Raw genomic sequence first — 12,475 nt, forward strand, 5'->3', positions numbered from 1 at the left:
TTTCTCTGTGTTGCAAAATAGGTTTCATTCATGCACAGACTGCAATTTTAATTTTGGACCGAGTTTCAGCTTGCACTGCCTGAACCAAGTTTGTTATGTGCTGAAACGCCGTTTTCTGACATTTCAGGCTCTAACTTCAAAAATCATGCAAAACGCTTCTAACACCTTCAGATATGTTTCTCTGTGTTGCAAAATAGGTTTTATTCATGCACAGACTGCAATTTTAATTTCTGACCGAGTTTCAGCTTGCATTGCCAGAACCAAGTTTGTTATGTGCTGAAACGCTGTTTTTTGACATTTCAGGCTCTAACTTCAAAAATCATGCAAAACACTTCAAACACCTTCAGATATATTTCTCTGTGTTGCAAAATACGTTTTATTCATGCACAGACTGCAATATTAAAGTGGGACAGAGATTCAGCTTGCATTGCTTGAAACAAGTTTGTTCTGCACTGAAACGCTGTTTTCTGACATTTCAGGCTCTAACTTAAAAAATCATGCAAAACACTTCTAACACCTTCAGATATGTTTCTCTGTGTTGCAAAATAGGTTTTATTCATGCACAGACTGCAATTTTAATTTTGGACCGAGTTTTAGCCTGCATTGCCAGAACCAAGTTTGTTATGTGCTGAAACGCTGTTTTCTGACATTTCAGGCTCTAACTTCAAAAATCATGCAAAACACTTCTAACACCTTCAGATATGTTTCTCTGTGTTGCAAAATAGGTTTTATTTATGCACAGACTGCAATATTAAAGTGGGACAGAGATTCAGCTTGCATTGCTTGAAACAAATTTGTTCTGCACTGAAACGCTGTTTTCTGACATTTCAGGCTTTAACTTCAAAAATCATGCAAAACACTTCTAACACCTTCAGATATGTTTCTCTGTGTTGCAAAATAGGTTTTATTCATGCACAGACTGCAATATTAAAGTGGGACAGAGATTCAGCTTGCATTGCTTGAAACAAGTTTGTTCTGCACTGAAACGCTGTTTCCTGACATTTCAGGCTCTAACTTCAAAAATCATGCAAAACACTTCTAACACCTTCAGATATGTTTCTCTGTGTTGCAAAATAGGTTTTATTCATGCACAGACTGCAATTTTAATTTCTGACCGAGTTTCAGCTTGCATTGCCAGAACCAAGTTTGTTATGTACTGAAACGCCGTTTTCTGACATTTCAGGCTCTAACTTCAAAAATCATGCAAAACACTTTTAACACCTTCAGATATGTTTCTCTGTGTTGCAAAATAGGTTTTATTCATGCATAGACTGCAATTTTAATTTTGGGCCGAGTTTCAGCTTGCATTGCCAGAACCAAGTTTGTTATGTGCTGAAACGCTGTTTTCTGACATTTCAGGCTCTAACTTCAAAAATCATGCAAAACACTTCTAACACCTTCAGATATGTTTCTCTGTGTTGCAAAATAGGTTTTATTCATGCATAGACTGCAATTTTAATTTTGGGCCGAGTTTCAGCTTGCATTGCCTCAACCAATTCTGTTATGTGCTGAAACGCCGTTTTCTGACATTTCAGGCTCTAACTTCAAAAATCATGCAAAACACTTCTAAGACCTTCAGATATGTTTCTCTGTGTTGCAAAATAGGTTTTATTCATGCACAGACTGCAATTTTAATTTCTGACCGAGTTTCAGCTTGCATTGCCAGAACCAAGTTTGTTATGTGCTGAAACGCTGTTTTCTGACATTTCAGGCTCTAACTTCAAAAATCATGCAAAACACTTCTAACACCTTCAGATATGTTTCTCTGTGTTGCAAAATAGGTTTTATTCATGCACAGACTGCAATTTTAATTTTGGACCGAGTTTCAGCTTGCATTGCCTGAACCAAGTTTGTTATGTGCTGAAACGCCGTTTTCTGACATTTCAGGCTCTAACTTCAAAAATCATGCAAAACACTTCTAACACCTTCAGATATGTTTCTCTGTGTTGCAAAATAGGTTTTATTCATGCACAGACTGCAATTTTAATTTCTGACCGAGTTTCAGCTTGCATTGCCAGAACCAAGTTTGTTATGTGCTGAAACGCTGTTTTCTGACATTTCAGGCTCTAACTTCAAAAATCATGCAAAACACTTCTAACACCTTCAGATATGTTTCTCTGTGTTGCAAAATAGGTTTTATTCATGCACAGACTGCAATTTTAATTTCTGACCGAGTTTCAGCTTGCATTGCCAGAACCAAGTTTGTTATGTACTGAAACGCCGTTTTCTGACATTTCAGGCTCTAACTTCAAAAATCATGCAAAACACTTTTAACACCTTCAGATATGTTTCTCTGTGTTGCAAAATAGGTTTTATTCATGCATAGACTGCAATTTTAATTTTGGGCCGAGTTTCAGCTTGCATTGCCAGAACCAAGTTTGTTATGTGCTGAAACGCTGTTTTCTGACATTTCAGGCTCTAACTTCAAAAATCATGCAAAACACTTCTAACACCTTCAGATATGTTTCTCTGTGTTGCAAAATAGGTTTTATTCATGCATAGACTGCAATTTTAATTTTGGGCCGAGTTTCAGCTTGCATTGCCTGAACCAATTCTGTTATGTGCTGAAACGCCGTTTTCTGACATTTCAGGCTCTAACTTCAAAAATCATGCAAAACACTTCTAAGACCTTCAGATATGTTTCTCTGTGTTGCAAAATAGGTTTTATTCATGCACAGACTGCAATTTTAATTTCTGACCGAGTTTCAGCTTGCATTGCCAGAACCAAGTTTGTTATGTGCTGAAACGCTGTTTTCTGACATTTCAGGCTCTAACTTCAAAAATCATGCAAAACACTTCTAACACCTTCAGATATGTTTCTCTGTGTTGCAAAATAGGTTTTATTCATGCACAGACTGCAATTTTAATTTTGGACCGAGTTTCAGCTTGCATTGCCTGAACCAAGTTTGTTATGTGCTGAAACGCCGTTTTCTGACATTTCAGGCTCTAACTTCAAAAATCATGCAAAACACTTCTAACACCTTCAGATATGTTTCTCTGTGTTGCAAAATAGGTTTTATTCATGCACAGACTGCAATTTTAATTTCTGACCGAGTTTCAGCTTGCATTGCCAGAACCAAGTTTGTTATGTGCTGAAACGCTGTTTCCTGACATTTCAGGCTCTAACTTCAAAAATCATGCAAAACACTTCTAACACCTTCAGATATGTTTCTCTGTGTTGCAAAATAGGTTTTATTCATGCACAGACTGCAATTTTAATTTCTGACCGAGTTTCAGCTTGCATTGCCAGAACCAAGTTTGTTATGTACTGAAACGCCGTTTTCTGACATTTCAGGCTCTAACTTCAAAAATCATGCAAAACACTTTTAACACCTTCAGATATGTTTCTCTGTGTTGCAAAATAGGTTTTATTCATGCATAGACTGCAATTTTAATTTTGGGCCGAGTTTCAGCTTGCATTGCCAGAACCAAGTTTGTTATGTGCTGAAACGCTGTTTTCTGACATTTCAGGCTCTAACTTCAAAAATCATGCAAAACACTTCTAACACCTTCAGATATGTTTCTCTGTGTTGCAAAATAGGTTTTATTCATGCATAGACTGCAATTTTAATTTTGGGCCGAGTTTCAGCTTGCATTGCCTCAACCAATTCTGTTATGTGCTGAAACGCCGTTTTCTGACATTTCAGGCTCTAACTTCAAAAATCATGCAAAACACTTCTAAGACCTTCAGATATGTTTCTCTGTGTTGCAAAATAGGTTTTATTCATGCACAGACTGCAATTTTAATTTCTGACCGAGTTTCAGCTTGCATTGCCAGAACCAAGTTTGTTATGTGCTGAAACGCTGTTTTCTGACATTTCAGGCTCTAACTTCAAAAATCATGCAAAACACTTCTAACACCTTCAGATATGTTTCTCTGTGTTGCAAAATAGGTTTTATTCATGCACAGACTGCAATTTTAATTTTGGACCGAGTTTCAGCTTGCATTGCCTGAACCAAGTTTGTTATGTGCTGAAACGCCGTTTTCTGACATTTCAGGCTCTAACTTCAAAAATCATGCAAAACACTTCTAACACCTTCAGATATGTTTCTCTGTGTTGCAAAATAGGTTTTATTCATGCACAGACTGCAATTTTAATTTCTGACCGAGTTTCAGCTTGCATTGCCAGAACCAAGTTTGTTATGTGCTGAAACGCTGTTTTCTGACATTTCAGGCTCTAACTTCAAAAATCATGCAAAACACTTCTAACACCTTCAGATATGTTTCTCTGTGTTGCAAAATAGGTTTTATTCATGCACAGACTGCAATTTTAATTTCTGACCGAGTTTCAGCTTGCATTGCCAGAACCAAGTTTGTTATGTACTGAAACGCCGTTTTCTGACATTTCAGGCTCTAACTTCAAAAATCATGCAAAACACTTTTAACACCTTCAGATATGTTTCTCTGTGTTGCAAAATAGGTTTTATTCATGCATAGACTGCAATTTTAATTTTGGGCCGAGTTTCAGCTTGCATTGCCAGAACCAAGTTTGTTATGTGCTGAAACGCTGTTTTCTGACATTTCAGGCTCTAACTTCAAAAATCATGCAAAACACTTCTAACACCTTCAGATATGTTTCTCTGTGTTGCAAAATAGGTTTTATTCATGCATAGACTGCAATTTTAATTTTGGGCCGAGTTTCAGCTTGCATTGCCTGAACCAATTCTGTTATGTGCTGAAACGCCGTTTTCTGACATTTCAGGCTCTAACTTCAAAAATCATGCAAAACACTTCTAAGACCTTCAGATATGTTTCTCTGTGTTGCAAAATAGGTTTTATTCATGCACAGACTGCAATTTTAATTTCTGACCGAGTTTCAGCTTGCATTGCCAGAACCAAGTTTGTTATGTGCTGAAACGCTGTTTTCTGACATTTCAGGCTCTAACTTCAAAAATCATGCAAAACACTTCTAACACCTTCAGATATGTTTCTCTGTGTTGCAAAATAGGTTTTATTCATGCACAGACTGCAATTTTAATTTTGGACCGAGTTTCAGCTTGCATTGCCTGAACCAAGTTTGTTATGTGCTGAAACGCCGTTTTCTGACATTTCAGGCTCTAACTTCAAAAATCATGCAAAACACTTCTAACACCTTCAGATATGTTTCTCTGTGTTGCAAAATAGGTTTTATTCATGCACAGACTGCAATTTTAATTTCTGACCGAGTTTCAGCTTGCATTGCCAGAACCAAGTTTGTTATGTGCTGAAACGCTGTTTTCTGACATTTCAGGCTCTAACTTCAAAAATCATGCAAAACACTTCTAACACCTTCAGATATGTTTCTCTGTGTTGCAAAATAGGTTTTATTCATGCACAGACTGCAATTTTAATTTCTGACCGAGTTTCAGCTTGCATTGCCAGAACCAAGTTTGTTATGTGCTGAAACGCTGTTTTCTGACATTTCAGGCTCTAACTTCAAAAATCATGCAAAACACTTCTAACACCTTCAGATATGTTTCTCTGTGTTGCAAAATAGGTTTTATTCATGCATAGACTGCAATTTTAATTTTGGGCCGAGTTTCAGCTTGCATTGCCTGAACCAAGTCTGTTATGTGCTGAAACGCCGTTTTCTGACATTTCAGGCTCTAACTTCAAAAATCATGCAAAACACTTCTAAGACCTTCAGATATGTTTCTCTGTGTTGCAAAATAGATTTTATTCATGCACAGACTGCAATTTTAATTTCTGACCGAGTTTCAGCTTGCATTGCCAGAACCAAGTTTGTTATGTGCTGAAACGCTGTTTTCTGACATTTCAGGCTCTAACTTCAAAAATCATGCAAAACACTTCTAACACCTTCAGATATGTTTCTCTGTGTTGCAAAATAGGTTTTATTCATGCACAGACTGCAATTTTAATTTCTGACCGAGTTTCAGCTTGCATTGCCAGAACCAAGTTTGTTATGTGCTGAAACGCTGTTTTCTGACATTTCAGGCTCTAACTTCAAAAATCATGCAAAACACTTCTAACACCTTCAGATATGTTTCTCTGTGTTGCAAAATAGGTTTTATTCATGCACAGACTGCAATTTTAATTTCTGACCGAGTTTCAGCTTGCATTGCCAGAACCAAGTTTGTTATGTGCTGAAACGCTGTTTTCTGACATTTCATGCTCTAACTTCAAAAATCATGCAAAACACTTCTAACACCTTCAGATATGTTTCTCTGTGTTGCAAAATAGGTTTTATTCATGCATAGACTGCAATTTTAATTTTGGGCCGAGTTTCAGCTTGCATTGCCAGAACAAAGTTTGTTATGTGCTGAAACGCTGTTTTCTGACATTTCAGGCTCTAACTTCAAAAATCATGCAAAACACTTCTAACACCTTCAGATATGTTTCTCTGTGTTGCAAAATAGGTTTTATTCATGCATAGACTGCAATTTTAATTTTGGGCCGAGTTTCAGCTTGCATTGCCTGAACCAAGTCTGTTATGTGCTGAAACGCCGTTTTCTGACATTTCAGGCTCTAACTTCAAAAATCATGCAAAACACTTCTAAGACCTTCAGATATGTTTCTCTGTGTTGCAAAATAGATTTTATTCATGCACAGACTGCAATTTTAATTTCTGACCGAGTTTCAGCTTGCATTGCCAGAACCAAGTTTGTTATGTGCTGAAACGCTGTTTTCTGACATTTCAGGCTCTAACTTCAAAAATCATGCAAAACACTTCTAACACCTTCAGATATGTTTCTCTGTGTTGCAAAATAGGTTTTATTCATGCACAGACTGCAATTTTAATTTCTGACCGAGTTTCAGCTTGCATTGCCAGAACCAAGTTTGTTATGTGCTGAAACGCTGTTTTCTGACATTTCAGGCTCTAACTTCAAAAATCATGCAAAACACTTCTAACACCTTCAGATATGTTTCTCTGTGTTGCAAAATAGGTTTTATTCATGCACAGACTGCAATTTTAATTTTGGACCGAGTTTCAGCTTGCATTGCCTGAACCAAGTTTGTTATGTGTTGAAACGCCGTTTTCTGACATTTCAGGCTCTAACTTCAAAAATCATGCAAAACACTTCTAACACCTTCAGATATGTTTCTCTGTGTTGTAAAATAGGTTTTATTCATGCACAGACTGCAATTTTAATTTCTGACCGAGTTTCAGCTTGCATTGCCAGAACCAAGTTTGTTATGTGCTGAAACGCTGTTTTCTGACATTTCAGGCTCTAACTTCAAAAATCATGCAAAACACTTCTAACACCTTCAGATATGTTTCTCTGTGTTGCAAAATAGGTTTTATCCATGCATAGACTGCAATTTTAATTTTGGGCCGAGTTTCAGCTTGCATTGCCAGAACCAAGTTTATTATGTGCTCAAACGCTGTTTTCTGACATTTCAGGCTCTAACTTCAAAAATCATGCAAAACACTTCTAACACCTTCAGATATGTTTCTCTGTGTTGCAAAATAGGTTTTATTCATGCACAGACTGCAATTTTAATTTCTGACCGAGTTTCAGCTTGCATTGCCAGAACAAAGTTTGTTATGTGCTGAAACGCTGTTTTCTGACATTTCAGGCTCTAACTTCAAAAATCATGCAAAACACTTCTAACACCTTCAGATATGTTTCTCTGTGTTGCAAAATAGGTTTTATTCATGCATAGACTGCAATTTTAATTTTGGGCCGAGTTTCAGCTTGCATTGCCTGAACCAAGTTTGTTATGTGCTGAAACGCCGTTTTCTGACATTTCAGGCTCTAACTTCAAAAATCATGCAAAACACTTCTAACACCTTCAGATATGTTTCTCTGTGTTGCAAAATAGGTTTTATTCATGCACAGACTGCAATTTTAATTTCTTACCCAGTTTCAGCTTGCATTGCCAGAACCAAGTTTGTTATGTGCTGAAACGCCGTTTTCTGACATTTCAGGCTCTAACTTCAAAAATCATGCAAAACACTTCTAACACCTTCAGATATGTTTCTCTGTGTTGCAAAATAGGTTTTATTCATGCACAGACTGCAATTTTAATTTCTGACCGAGTTTCAGCTTGCATTGCCAGAACCAAGTTTGTTATGTGCTGAAACGCCGTTTTCTGACATTTCAGGCTCTAACTTCAAAAATCATGCAAAACACTTCTAACACCTTCAGATATGTTTCTTTGTGTTGCAAAATAGGTTTTATTCATGCACAGACTGCAATTTTAATTTTGGACCGAGTTTCAGCCTGCATTGCCAGAACCAAGTTTGTTATGTGCTGAAACGCCGTTTTCTGACATTTCAGGCTCTAACTTCAAAAATCATGCAAAACACTTCTAACACCTTCAGATATGTTTCTCTGTGTTGCAAAATAGGTTTTATTGATGCACAGACTGATATTTTAAAGTGGGACCAAGATTCAGCTTGCATTGCTGGAACCAAGTTTGTTCTGCGCTGAAACGCTGTTTTCTGACATTTCAGAGTCTAACTTCAAAAATCATGCAAAACACTTCTAACACCTTCAGATATGTTTCTCTGTGTTGCAAAATAGGTTTTATTCATGCACAGACTGCAATTTTAATTTTGGGCCGAGTTTCAGCTTGCATTGCCAGAACCAAGTTTGTTATGTGCTGAAACGCTGTTTTCTGACATTTCAGGCTCTCACTTCAAAAATCATGCAAAACACTTCTAAGACCTTCAGATATGTTTCTCTGTGTTGCAAAATAGGTTTTATTCATGCCCAGACTGCAATTTTAATTTCTGACCGAGTTTCAGCTTGCATTGCCAGAACCAAGTTTGTTATGTGCTGAAACGCCGTTTTCTGACATTTCAGGCTCTAACTTCAAAAATCATGCAAAACACTTCTAACACCTTCAGATATGTTTCTCTGTGTTGCAAAATAGGTTTTATTCATGCACAGACTGCAATTTTAATTTCTGACCGAGTTTCAGCTTGCATTGCCTGAACCAAGTTTGTTATGTGCTGAAACGCCGTTTTCTGACATTTCAGGCTCTAACTTCAAAAATCGTGCAAAACACTTCTAAGACCTTCAGATATGTTTCTCTGTGTTGCAAAATAGGTTTTATTCATGCACAGACTGCAATTTTAATTTCTGACCGAGTTTCAGCTTGCATTGCCAGAACCAAGTTTGTTATGTGCTGAAACGCTGTTTTCTGACATTTCAGGCTCTAACTTCAAAAATCATGCAAAACACTTCTAACACCTTCAGATATGTTTCTCTGTGTTGCAAAATAGGTTTTATTCATGCACAGACTGCAATTTTAATTTCTGACCGAGTTTCAGCTTGCATTGCCAGAACCAAGTTTGTTATGTGCTGAAACGCTGTTTTCTGACATTTCAGGCTCTAACTTCAAAAATCATGCAAAACACTTCTAACACCTTCAGATATGTTTCTTTGTGTTGCAAAATAGGTTTTATTCATGCACAGACTGCAATTTTAATTTTGGACCGAGTTTCAGCCTGCATTGCCAGAACCAAGTTTGTTATGTGCTGAAACGCCGTTTTCTGACATTTCAGGCTCTAACTTCAAAAATCATGCAAAACACTTCTAACACCTTCAGATATGTTTCTCTGTGTTGCAAAATAGGTTTTATTGATGCACAGACTGATATTTTAAAGTGGGTCCAAGATTCAGCTTGCATTGCTGGAACCAAGTTTGTTCTGCGCTGAAACGCTGTTTTCTGACATTTCAGAGTCTAACTTCAAAAATCATGCAAAACACTTCTAACACCTTCAGATATGTTTCTCTGTGTTGCAAAATAGGTTTTATTCATGCACAGACTGCAATTTTAATTTTGGACCGAGTATCAGCCTGCATTGCCAGAACCAAGTTTGTTATGTGCTGAAACGCCGTTTTCTGACATTTCAGGCTCTAACTTCAAAAATCATGCAAAACACTTCTAACACCTTCAGATATGTTTCTCTGTGTTGCAAAATAGGTTTTATTCATGCCCAGACTGCAATTTTAATTTCTGACCGAGTTTCAGCTTGCATTGCCAGAACCAAGTTTGTTATGTGCTGAAACGCCGTTTTCTGACATTTCAGGCTCTAACTTCAAAAATCATGCAAAACACTTCTAACACCTTCAGATATGTTTCTCTGTGTTGCAAAATAGGTTTTATTCATGCACAGACTGCAATTTTAATTTCTGACCGAGTTTCAGCTTGCATTGCCTGAACCAAGTTTGTTATGTGCTGAAACGCCGTTTTCTGACATTTCAGGCTCTAACTTCAAAAATCGTGCAAAACACTTCTAAGACCTTCAGATATGTTTCTCTGTGTTGCAAAATAGGTTTTATTCATGCACAGACTGCAATTTTAATTTCTGACCGAGTTTCAGCTTGCATTGCCAGAACCAAGTTTGTTATGTGCTGAAACGCTGTTTTCTGACATTTCAGGCTCTAACTTCAAAAATCATGCAAAACACTTCTAACACCTTCAGATATGTTTCTCTGTGTTGCAAAATAGGTTTTATTCATGCACAGACTGCAATTTTAATTTCTGACCGAGTTTCAGCTTGCATTGCCAGAACCAAGTTTGTTATGTGCTGAAACGCTGTTTTCTGACATTTCAGGCTCTAACTTCAAAAATCATGCAAAACACTTCTAACACCTTCAGATATGTTTCTCTGTGTTGCAAAATAGGTTTTATTCATGCACAGACTGCAATTTTAATTTCTGACCGAGTTTCAGCTTGCATTGCCAGAACCAAGTTTGTTATGTGCTGAAACGCTGTTTTCTGACATTTCATGCTCTAAATTCAAAAATCATGCAAAACACTTCTAACACCTTCAGATATGTTTCTCTGTGTTGCAAAATAGGTTTTATTCATGCATAGACTGCAATTTTAATTTTGGGCCGAGTTTCAGCTTGCATTGCCAGAACAAAGTTTGTTATGTGCTGAAACGCTGTTTTCTGACATTTCAGGCTCTAACTTCAAAAATCATGCAAAACACTTCTAACACCTTCAGACATGTTTCTCTGTGTTGCAAAATAGGTTTTATTCATGCACAGACTGCAATTTTAATTTCTGACCGAGTTTCAGCTTGCATTGCCAGAACAAAGTTTGTTATGTGCTGAAACGCTGTTTTCTGACATTTCAGGCTCTAACTTCAAAAATCATGCAAAACACTTCTAACACCTTCAGATATGTTTCTCTGTGTTGCAAAATAGGTTTTATTCATGCACAGACTGCAATTTTAATTTCTGACCGAGTTTCAGCTTGCATTGCCAGAACAAAGTTTGTTATGTGCTGAAACGCTGTTTTCTGACATTTCAGGCTCTAACTTCAAAAATCATGCAAAACACTTCTAACACCTTCAGATATGTTTCTCTGTGTTGCAAAATAGGTTTTATTCATGCATAGACTGCAATTTTAATTTTGGGCCGAGTTTCAGCTTGCATTGCCTGAACCAAGTCTGTTATGTGCTGAAACGCCGTTTTCTGACATTTCAGGCTCTAACTTCAAAAATCATGCAAAACACTTCTAAGACCTTCAGATATGTTTCTCTGTGTTGCAAAATAGGTTTTATTCATGCACAGACTGCAATTTTAATTTCTTACCCAGTTTCAGCTTGCATTGCCAGAACCAAGTTTGTTATGTGCTGAAACGCCGTTTTCTGACATTTCAGGCTCTAACTTCAAAAATCATGCAAAACACTTCTAACACCTTCAGATATGTTTCTCTGTGTTGCAAAATAGGTTTTATTCATGCACAGACTGCAATTTTAATTTCTTACCCAGTTTCAGCTTGCATTGCCAGAACCAAGTTTGTTATGTGCTGAAACGCCGTTTTCTGACATTTCAGGCTCTAACTTCAAAAATCATGCAAAACACTTCTAACACCTTCAGATATGTTTCTCTGTGTTGCAAAATAGGTTTTATTCATGCACAGACTGCAATTTTAATTTTGGACCGAGTTTCAGCCTGCATTGCCAGAACCAAGTTTGTTATGTGCTGAAACGCCGTTTTCTGACATTTCAGGCTCTAACTTCAAAAATCATGCAAAACACTTCTAACACCTTCAGATATGTTTCTCTGTGTTGCAAAATAGGTTTTATTGATGCACAGACTGATATTTTAAAGTGGGACCAAGATTCAGCTTGCATTGCTGGAACCAAGTTTGTTCTGCGCTGAAACGCTGTTTTCTGACATTTCAGAGTCTAACTTCAAAAATCATGCAAAACACTTCTAACACCTTCAGATATGTTTCTCTGTGTTGCAAAATAGGTTTTATTCATGCACAGACTGCAATTTTAATTTTGGACCGAGTATCAGCCTGCATTGCCAGAACCAAGTTTGTTATGTGCTGAAACGCCGTTTTCTGACATTTCAGGCTCTAACTTCAAAAATCATGCAAAACACTTCTAACACCTTCAGATATGTTTCTCTGTGTTGCAAAATAGGTTTTATTCATGCATAGACTTCAATTTTAATTTTGGGCCGAGTTTCAGCTTGCATTGCCAGAACAAAGTTTGTTATGTGCTGAAACGCTGTTTTCTGACATTTCAGGCTCTAACTTCAAAAATCATGCAAAACA

This window comes from Garra rufa, chromosome 2 (assembly GCF_049309525.1).
Source record: "Garra rufa chromosome 2, GarRuf1.0, whole genome shotgun sequence".
Lineage (NCBI taxonomy): Eukaryota > Metazoa > Chordata > Actinopteri > Cypriniformes > Cyprinidae > Garra > Garra rufa.